We start from the raw sequence: 7,714 nt of genomic DNA on the forward strand, positions 1-7,714 counted from the left end.
AAAGACAAACCTATGATAATAGTAACAACATAGTTGATTTTTCTTAAAAAGTATAAGAATCTGTATTTTTTGTGAAAACCCTTAAGGATTCTTCATGCCATGTATGGTCTCAGTCGTGCCCCCAAAAAGGAAATACTTTGGAACAATTTTCAGTATCTGTCAAAAGATGGGGAATTTTGCTAAAAAGCATACTAGATTTAACCTGATAATTACTTTTGGTGAATCATTTGCAAAGGCTGACCAAATGCTGCTAAAACCATTGGATATAGTGTACACAGCTATGAGAAAGACTAAAAGACTGAAAAATAGAAGATCCTCCTATAGAAAACCAATCAGGGTCTTTAGGAGGAAATGAAATTAATTTTGAATTTATGTTAATAAGCTAGAGTTTGGAGCATGATCTATTGCTTGCTATTAACAGTGTTAACAAAGACAAGAAAAGAGAGGTAGGAGTGACTACTTTTAAAAGATTTAAAAATGATTATTTTTTTCTAAATTGAAACAAAATGCATGTAAACAACACAGCAAAAGTAGCATTCAAAAAAATACATGTGGATAACAGAACCATAAAATGAAAGCATCTGTATGGCTATAAAGAACAAGATTCACAAACAAGTTAAGTCCAAAACTAATTTCTGAAGAACTATTTTCTATCCATTATTGATATTGTATAATTTTTTCTGAAGGGATAGTTGAACACAATCAGCAATTCTTTGAACCAGCAAACCACTAATTTTGCTTTTCTTTATATTATAATATCTTAAGTATTGGAACACTGAAAAAAGAAGAAAGTAAGAAATAATATATGGAACTAGATACTGTATTAAGAAGTGGTATAAGTCATGCTATATATGACCACAATGTGTATGTATAATATTTTCTGTGTTAACAATTTTGACATGATACATAAAATTCATGGTTTATTTCTGAATTCCGGTTTCTATAGTATCAGCTGACTGAAGTTTCTTCTAATTCAATTTAAGAAAAAAACTAAAACCTAACATAAGAAAGCTAGTATAACTAGGTATTATTAACAATAGAACCCAAATTATATTAAATGTCTTATTACAACAATTATTGTGGTTACCAAATATACTTAGCAGAATAAATATATACTAATTTATTAAGTCCATATGTGTTTGCTATAGTGTTAATTCAAAAATTGTTGAGCCTTCTACAGAATAACCAGTCATGTACAATAATAATGAAATTTAGTCATTTTGGATATTTTGCCAACTGTCACTTATCTTTGATACTTTTGCTAATTTTCATTAATTTAAAAATGACTTTATACCCTTTTACATTTTGTCATTATGAAGTAGTCAAAGTAGTAGGGAAGAACATATTATATTTAAAAGTAACTTAGTTTGATTTATGTACGCGCGCATGCGCACGCATGCACACACACACACACACACACACACACTCACACACAGAGTATGTGGGCCTTCATTCTTCCCTCTGCCTTTGCAAATTTTCTAGGCAGTACATTTTAATGTTTTTCAATCTGGACTCTTCCTTGAAGCTCCAGACCCTAGCTTTCTATTTGACATCTCTACTTGAATATCTCACATAAACCTCTAACATACATAATATATATATTATGTATATATATATATATATATATATATATATATATATATATATATATAAATCATTGATAGTCTCTCAAATTTGTTAATATACCCCTCATTCATATCTCAGTATAAAGTACCTGTAGTCACTTGGCTATCAATGTCATCTTGAGGTCAACCTCCATACACCCAATACATCATTTATATGGATTCGGCGTTCAAGACATATTTTAACACTTCTATTTCTGCTACCATTACCTTAATCCAAGCCATGGTCATATTTTAGAATATATGTTTTAACTTCTAATTCAGTTACTATTGATAGGTATAATCCACATAACAAAAGCTCATTTTGCTGTTTAAAAGCAAAACATTTGCATAGCTGCACTAGACTGTCAGCTCCATAAGTGTGGACATCATGTGTTTTGCTCACTACTGTATACCAGCACCTAGCACAAGAGCCTGGCACAAGATATTGAATTAGTGAGTGCATGGTTGATGAATTTAGGATGCGTGAGCCAGTTTGCTGGAAGTTAGATGAAGAGTGACTAAATAGAAAGTGTCATTAGCATGGGTAAACAACTTCTTCCAGAGGCTTCTCAACAAATTGAGATAAACAGGAAAGATGTTAAGGAAGAGGGCAGGGCCAAGAGATTGTTTCAAGATACAGGATTTGGCCCTGTTTAATTTGCATGTCCTCATAGTTATGTGTGCAAGATTGTGCTCTAGATGAATTCCTTTTGTTTCATGTGTCAGGATGGATGTACGCTGTGCTTGAGAGCTTTTGATAGTCCTTTTCCAGATGTCCCCTTGTCCACACTTGTGATATAAGCTCACAGCATGTGGATTAAAACATTTTGTAAGTCTGATTGCCTTTGGGATGTCTTCAAAGCCCAGAATGTGCTTCTGGCTCCCTGTGTAATACGGCTACAAAGAAAAGATACACCAGTTGGACAAGTTGAAATGTCAACCACCGTTTTAAGATAGTCATAAATGAAAGAAAATTCCCTTCGTCCAGTTGGCAATGGGGAAGCAATAGCAATTACTTCTATCACTGCCCTAGAAAACACCAATGAGGAATGGAGCACAGTGTGAGACACACATGCTGCCAAGTGAGTCTGTGTAAAGCTGAGAAGGAAGCGATCTGCGCTAGCAGGTTCAAGTAGTGCAGTGCCATCCACTCAAGAAGTACCCCTTGATTTAAACCTCTGCTTTGCTCTAGGTATTCTTTATCTGATCTCGCTCTTTCTCATATTTTCATATGACTTTGCTGTTACCTTAATGCCCTTTAAGCTCAGTCCTACCTGGCCATTCAGAGCACATGTGGTTACCTCTCTGATGGCCCCCACTTGCCAGCATAAAATTAGGAATGGTACTTCTAGAATCAGAGAAGAAAAAAAAGATTTTAAAATGAAAAGTAAAATCCATGTTTCTATTTTAACAAGCACACTGGATATAAAGTAAATGATGGACTTAAAAAATGGCTATGTAGAAATTTAGTGTCATAAGGACTGCAATGCCCTTTTCGTCCAGATAAATGAATTAACAAGATGTTGTAGGCCAAATGGTGGCCTTCAAAAAGATATGTGCTTGCCCTAATACCCAGAACCTGTGAATATTACCTTATGTAGCAAACAATATGATTATATAAGAAGGAGCATATTGTGGTGGGCTCTAAATGAATCACATGCATTCTCATAAGAGGGAGTTTTGAGATAAAAACACACAGGAGAAGTGAGAAGAGGAAAAAGCAATGTAACCATAGAGGCAGAGATGGGAGTGATGCAACCATAAGCCAAGGAAAGCCTGCAGCTACCAGAAGCTGAAGAAGCAAGGGGCAAATTATCTCCTAGATGTCTGCAGACACCTTGATTTCAGACTTCTGACTGCACGAGAATACATTTCTATTCTCTTATGCCTGCCAATTTGTGGTAATTTGTTATGGTAGCCTCAGGAAAGTAATGTATAAGTATTGGCGTCGCATTACTGTTGTATTCTTCAGGTTTAATTTATATATATATATATATATATATATATATATATATATATATATATATATGATATAATGATGTATGTAATGGTTGCTACTCTCTCATTAGGCTAATAGGAAATTAAATTGAAAAAAAATTGAGAACCACAATTATATGACACCTATGAGTAAGGGCTTAGCAATGAATATGTGCTATAGTTCTCTCCCATAGACACACTCATTTGTAGTATGTGAGATGCTGAAATTGGCAACAAGTAAGTGTTTCTAATGTTTCTAGTGTTGATTACACTCACGTAGACATTAAAACTCCTTTCACAAAATAAATATGCCTTTGCAGCAGAAGGCACCAGCACTCTATGAATGTATAAGTGGAATGTGATCACAATCATTGTAGTGTAAACATCTGTTTGCATTTCCCAGGATCTTGCCATGATTCCTCCATTTTGCCTAATTCATCACTATACCATCTGGCTGTAGATTGATCGCTGGTGGTTGGGTTATCGGGTAAGTAGTGCTTATGATTATTATCACGTGCGTAACAATACCTTAAAATTATATTTAATGAGATTAATTTTTAGGTGACAGTGGGTGTCCCAGAGGCCCCGTTTGTTTACAAGCAGTGGGAACCACAGTAGAATAAGGATGCAATTGTATAATTAGCAATGTACAAACATCCCCAGAAATGAGACTTCAAGTTTGATCCTAAACCTTTTTAGATATAAAAAGACTCCATTTGGTACCTTTCATAGAACACACCCTTCAAGTCTTGCAACGTTTACATCTGGCAATGACAGAGTAAGTTGCTGGCTGAGAAAGTATCTATTTGAACCATGGTAGAGCCCTGGGCAACCTCACAGCTCAGGTTTCTCAAGTCCTGAGTTTGCTAAGCAGGTACCATTGTCAATAGGAACCATTCTTGGATGTATATATCACAGATACTGTGAGCAAGAATCATGAACTCCACCTTGATTTGATCTGGTGAAGCAGGCTTTCAATCTTTGGTAGTACGTTTTTCAAATAAAAAAAAAAAAACATGTAAAAAAAACAATTATTATGCTAAAATTTCAGGTTATTCTAATTCAAACATGAATTTTTTTTAATGACTAAATTAGTTTTAATGAGACTAAAACTCCTATGCTATTGTATAAATTGTTATCAGGATCTGCTTACAATCTAAGCATCTCTGTGCACCTTTTGATCCTATTGTCTTGAAGTCTGTATGTCTTCATGGACATCATTAAAAATTTATCTAAAATAACTTAATTTTGAACATCTATTTCAATATGACATTTGAAGCTAAGAGTCTATATGTTGCTACACCACATAATTTACTTATATAGAGATGTTGTTAAAACTGACACATATTAAAACTGACTCAAAAGCATACACACACACATTTGAGCATTATAGCAAAGATTATACTTATCCATTGATTTGCCTCAGATTACAATACCTTCTTGCAACCAGCATTAAATCCCATGCCCCTAAATATTCCTTGGAATGTCAAGTGAGAGAAATAGTTTTCATAATTATAAAGTAAGAAGAGATGGTTATGAACAAACATAAAACGCTTTTATTTTAAATACTATTGAATGAAGTGATAGTAGTGATTTTTTGGCTATTCACAATAATTTATAACCAGGTCACATTTCCTATTTTGCACTCTTTCCCATTAGTAACGATAGCAAAATGACATTTTCCTTGAAAATACTCTGAGTACATTCCATGATTTTGAGTGCCTTTCTCCAGTAGTACCCACCCCCACCACCAACACCATCTACATAGCCCTGTGGCCTCAATGAGTTTGTTCTGATGGCCAGTATTTCCAATATTCCCATATTCCCTTAGCTTCCCAGAGTTATGGCCAAACCCATCCAATTCACTCTTTGCATCAACCCAGCCAAGCACACCTGTCTTCTTTTCCTCCTCTAAGAGCATTCTATCTCTGGATCTAAGACTGAATTAATAATGACAAAAGGGCATTCTTGCTGAAAAAGTGAGATCAGGCCTCCCAGACATACTAAGGGGAAGCCCATGCACTTTCTCCCTAAGGTTAGAGGGACTAACACAGACTGGTCTCCCTGTGAACACCTGATGGGCAGAATCTTCACGGGCATTTTCTCACTAGGGATTAAGACATGAAGGGGAAAATTGTTACTGGCCAACTGAGCAGCACCCCCACCACTGAGAAACTTTTAAGTGTTCTTTCCTATAGAAATGTTAAGTGTAAAAAAAACGTTAAGTCTCCTCCCTAGTTTCTTAATTTTTTAGCTCTTGGCTTTGATTACTCTTCTTACCAGTCTGTGAATCCTAAACTAAAGATAGCTCCTAGCCTGAATCCTAGAATTCTCCTATCCCCTGCTTCTTGACTGCTTTGTAAATCAGTTTCTGAATCCTAAACAATAGAAGTCTCCTACCCCTGCCTGCTTCAGATAACTACTTGAAAGCCTGCAACTTCCTAATATCCCCCAGGCCAGTAAGCTAAATGACAAACCCATTCTGGGCCCAGACAATTGATGCCACCTGAGTGACAGGCTGAATGGCCACAGGCTTCATGAAAGTTAACAGATTTATTAATTAAAATATATTTTTCCTCATTCAGGGACCTTGGGGATACAGAGGATGCCCCAACAAGATTGCCAGTCACAACCGAAGAAGCCAACACGGTCTTCCAGGCGGAGCTTGAGACCCCTTCCTCTCATCTGAGATCAGCTAGGGTGAGAGTTCCGTGAGTCCCCCAATAGGCAGGGACAGCTCTACACCGCTGCCCAGCAGGAAGCAGATACAGAAGAGACCTCCTGTCCCTCAGCTTCCCATAGCGATTTCATGGGGATCAGGTCTTTCAAGGGGAAAACAAGGCAGACAGTTAGAGGCAGGTATTGGGTCTCTGCATTCCTGCATGGCCCACAGAGTGCGACCACCAAGGGGACATCCCCTCTCCACCCAAAAGGAGTTTTATTTATTTTATTTGTATTTTAATTACCTACCCCTGTGGGAAAACAAATGGGCACAAAATACCCACTAGATCGGACACCTGTGCAGTACCTCTTGTCAATCACAAGTGCCAATCAAGTGGTCCCACGCTCATAGGGGAACAGCCCATTCTAGAGAAAGGGGATTAAAAACTCCAAGTCTTGGGAAGCCCGCCTTGCTCTCTTTGACTGCTTCTTCCCTTTTTGAACCCCTTCCTCCCTTTTTTGAGCCTTTTGAGCCTCGCCTTTGCGCGTGGCCTGCTCCAAACTCTTCGGAACGTAATTTCTCTTCTAATAATGGGCCCTTGAGCCATTCTCTACTGCTTGGGCCTACTTCTACTTCTTTGAAATGTACTATCTCTCCAAATAAACTACTTTTTCAGTTACTTTACGCCAGCATCTTGTTCAATTCTTTGCTCAAGTTGCCAAGGACCTGGACTTTGCGCCGAGAAAGGCCCACTCTCTGACAAAAGTATCAGATGTTTGAGCTCAGATTGCTGTCCCTAGAATAACTAAATCCTTCTCAGCCACTCGATGAGGACCACTACCAGTTAGTCCCTTTCTGGGAACAGAAGGAGTGTACCTTGTGAGAATGGTAGGCATGTACAAGAATTTTGTGTAGATGATGCCAGTACCCAAGAAATGATCTATTAAGTGGATCACAGCATGGTGATGCCTAGATTATACAGAGAAGTTGGGACAAAACAGGACATTTCTTTCTGTATCTGAAGTTCACAAGGAGCACACCTTGTGAAGGAAAAGACATCTTTCTCGGAGACTTTTCATGGATTCTCTGGGAAGGGACAAATCCTAAAGAACCAGTCCTCCAAGGCGCCCTGGGCATTGTCATTTGAGGAAAGTTGCTGCGATGTTAGGTATGTGAGTAGGAGAAAAGTTTAGGAGTGAGGTGTCACCAGTGTTGAGAGCATTCAGGAGGCGGTATGTCCAGATTTTCATCCCAGTTCCCGCAGTAGTACACTGAATGACCTCAGATAAGTAATTTTCTGCTTATCGCTTCAATGTCCTCAGTAGTAAACCTGAAGCTGAGAGAGTGATCGTGTCGTAATTTACCTTCTACATGCATTGTAAAGATTTGTTGAGATTTTGTATGTGTCAAATATTTAGCACAGTGCCTAACACATATGAAGCACTCCATAACTGTTAAATAATCATTTTAG

Source organism: Hipposideros armiger, unplaced genomic scaffold (assembly GCF_001890085.2).
Source record: "Hipposideros armiger isolate ML-2016 unplaced genomic scaffold, ASM189008v1 scaffold_387, whole genome shotgun sequence".
In the NCBI taxonomy this organism is placed as follows: domain Eukaryota; kingdom Metazoa; phylum Chordata; class Mammalia; order Chiroptera; family Hipposideridae; genus Hipposideros; species Hipposideros armiger.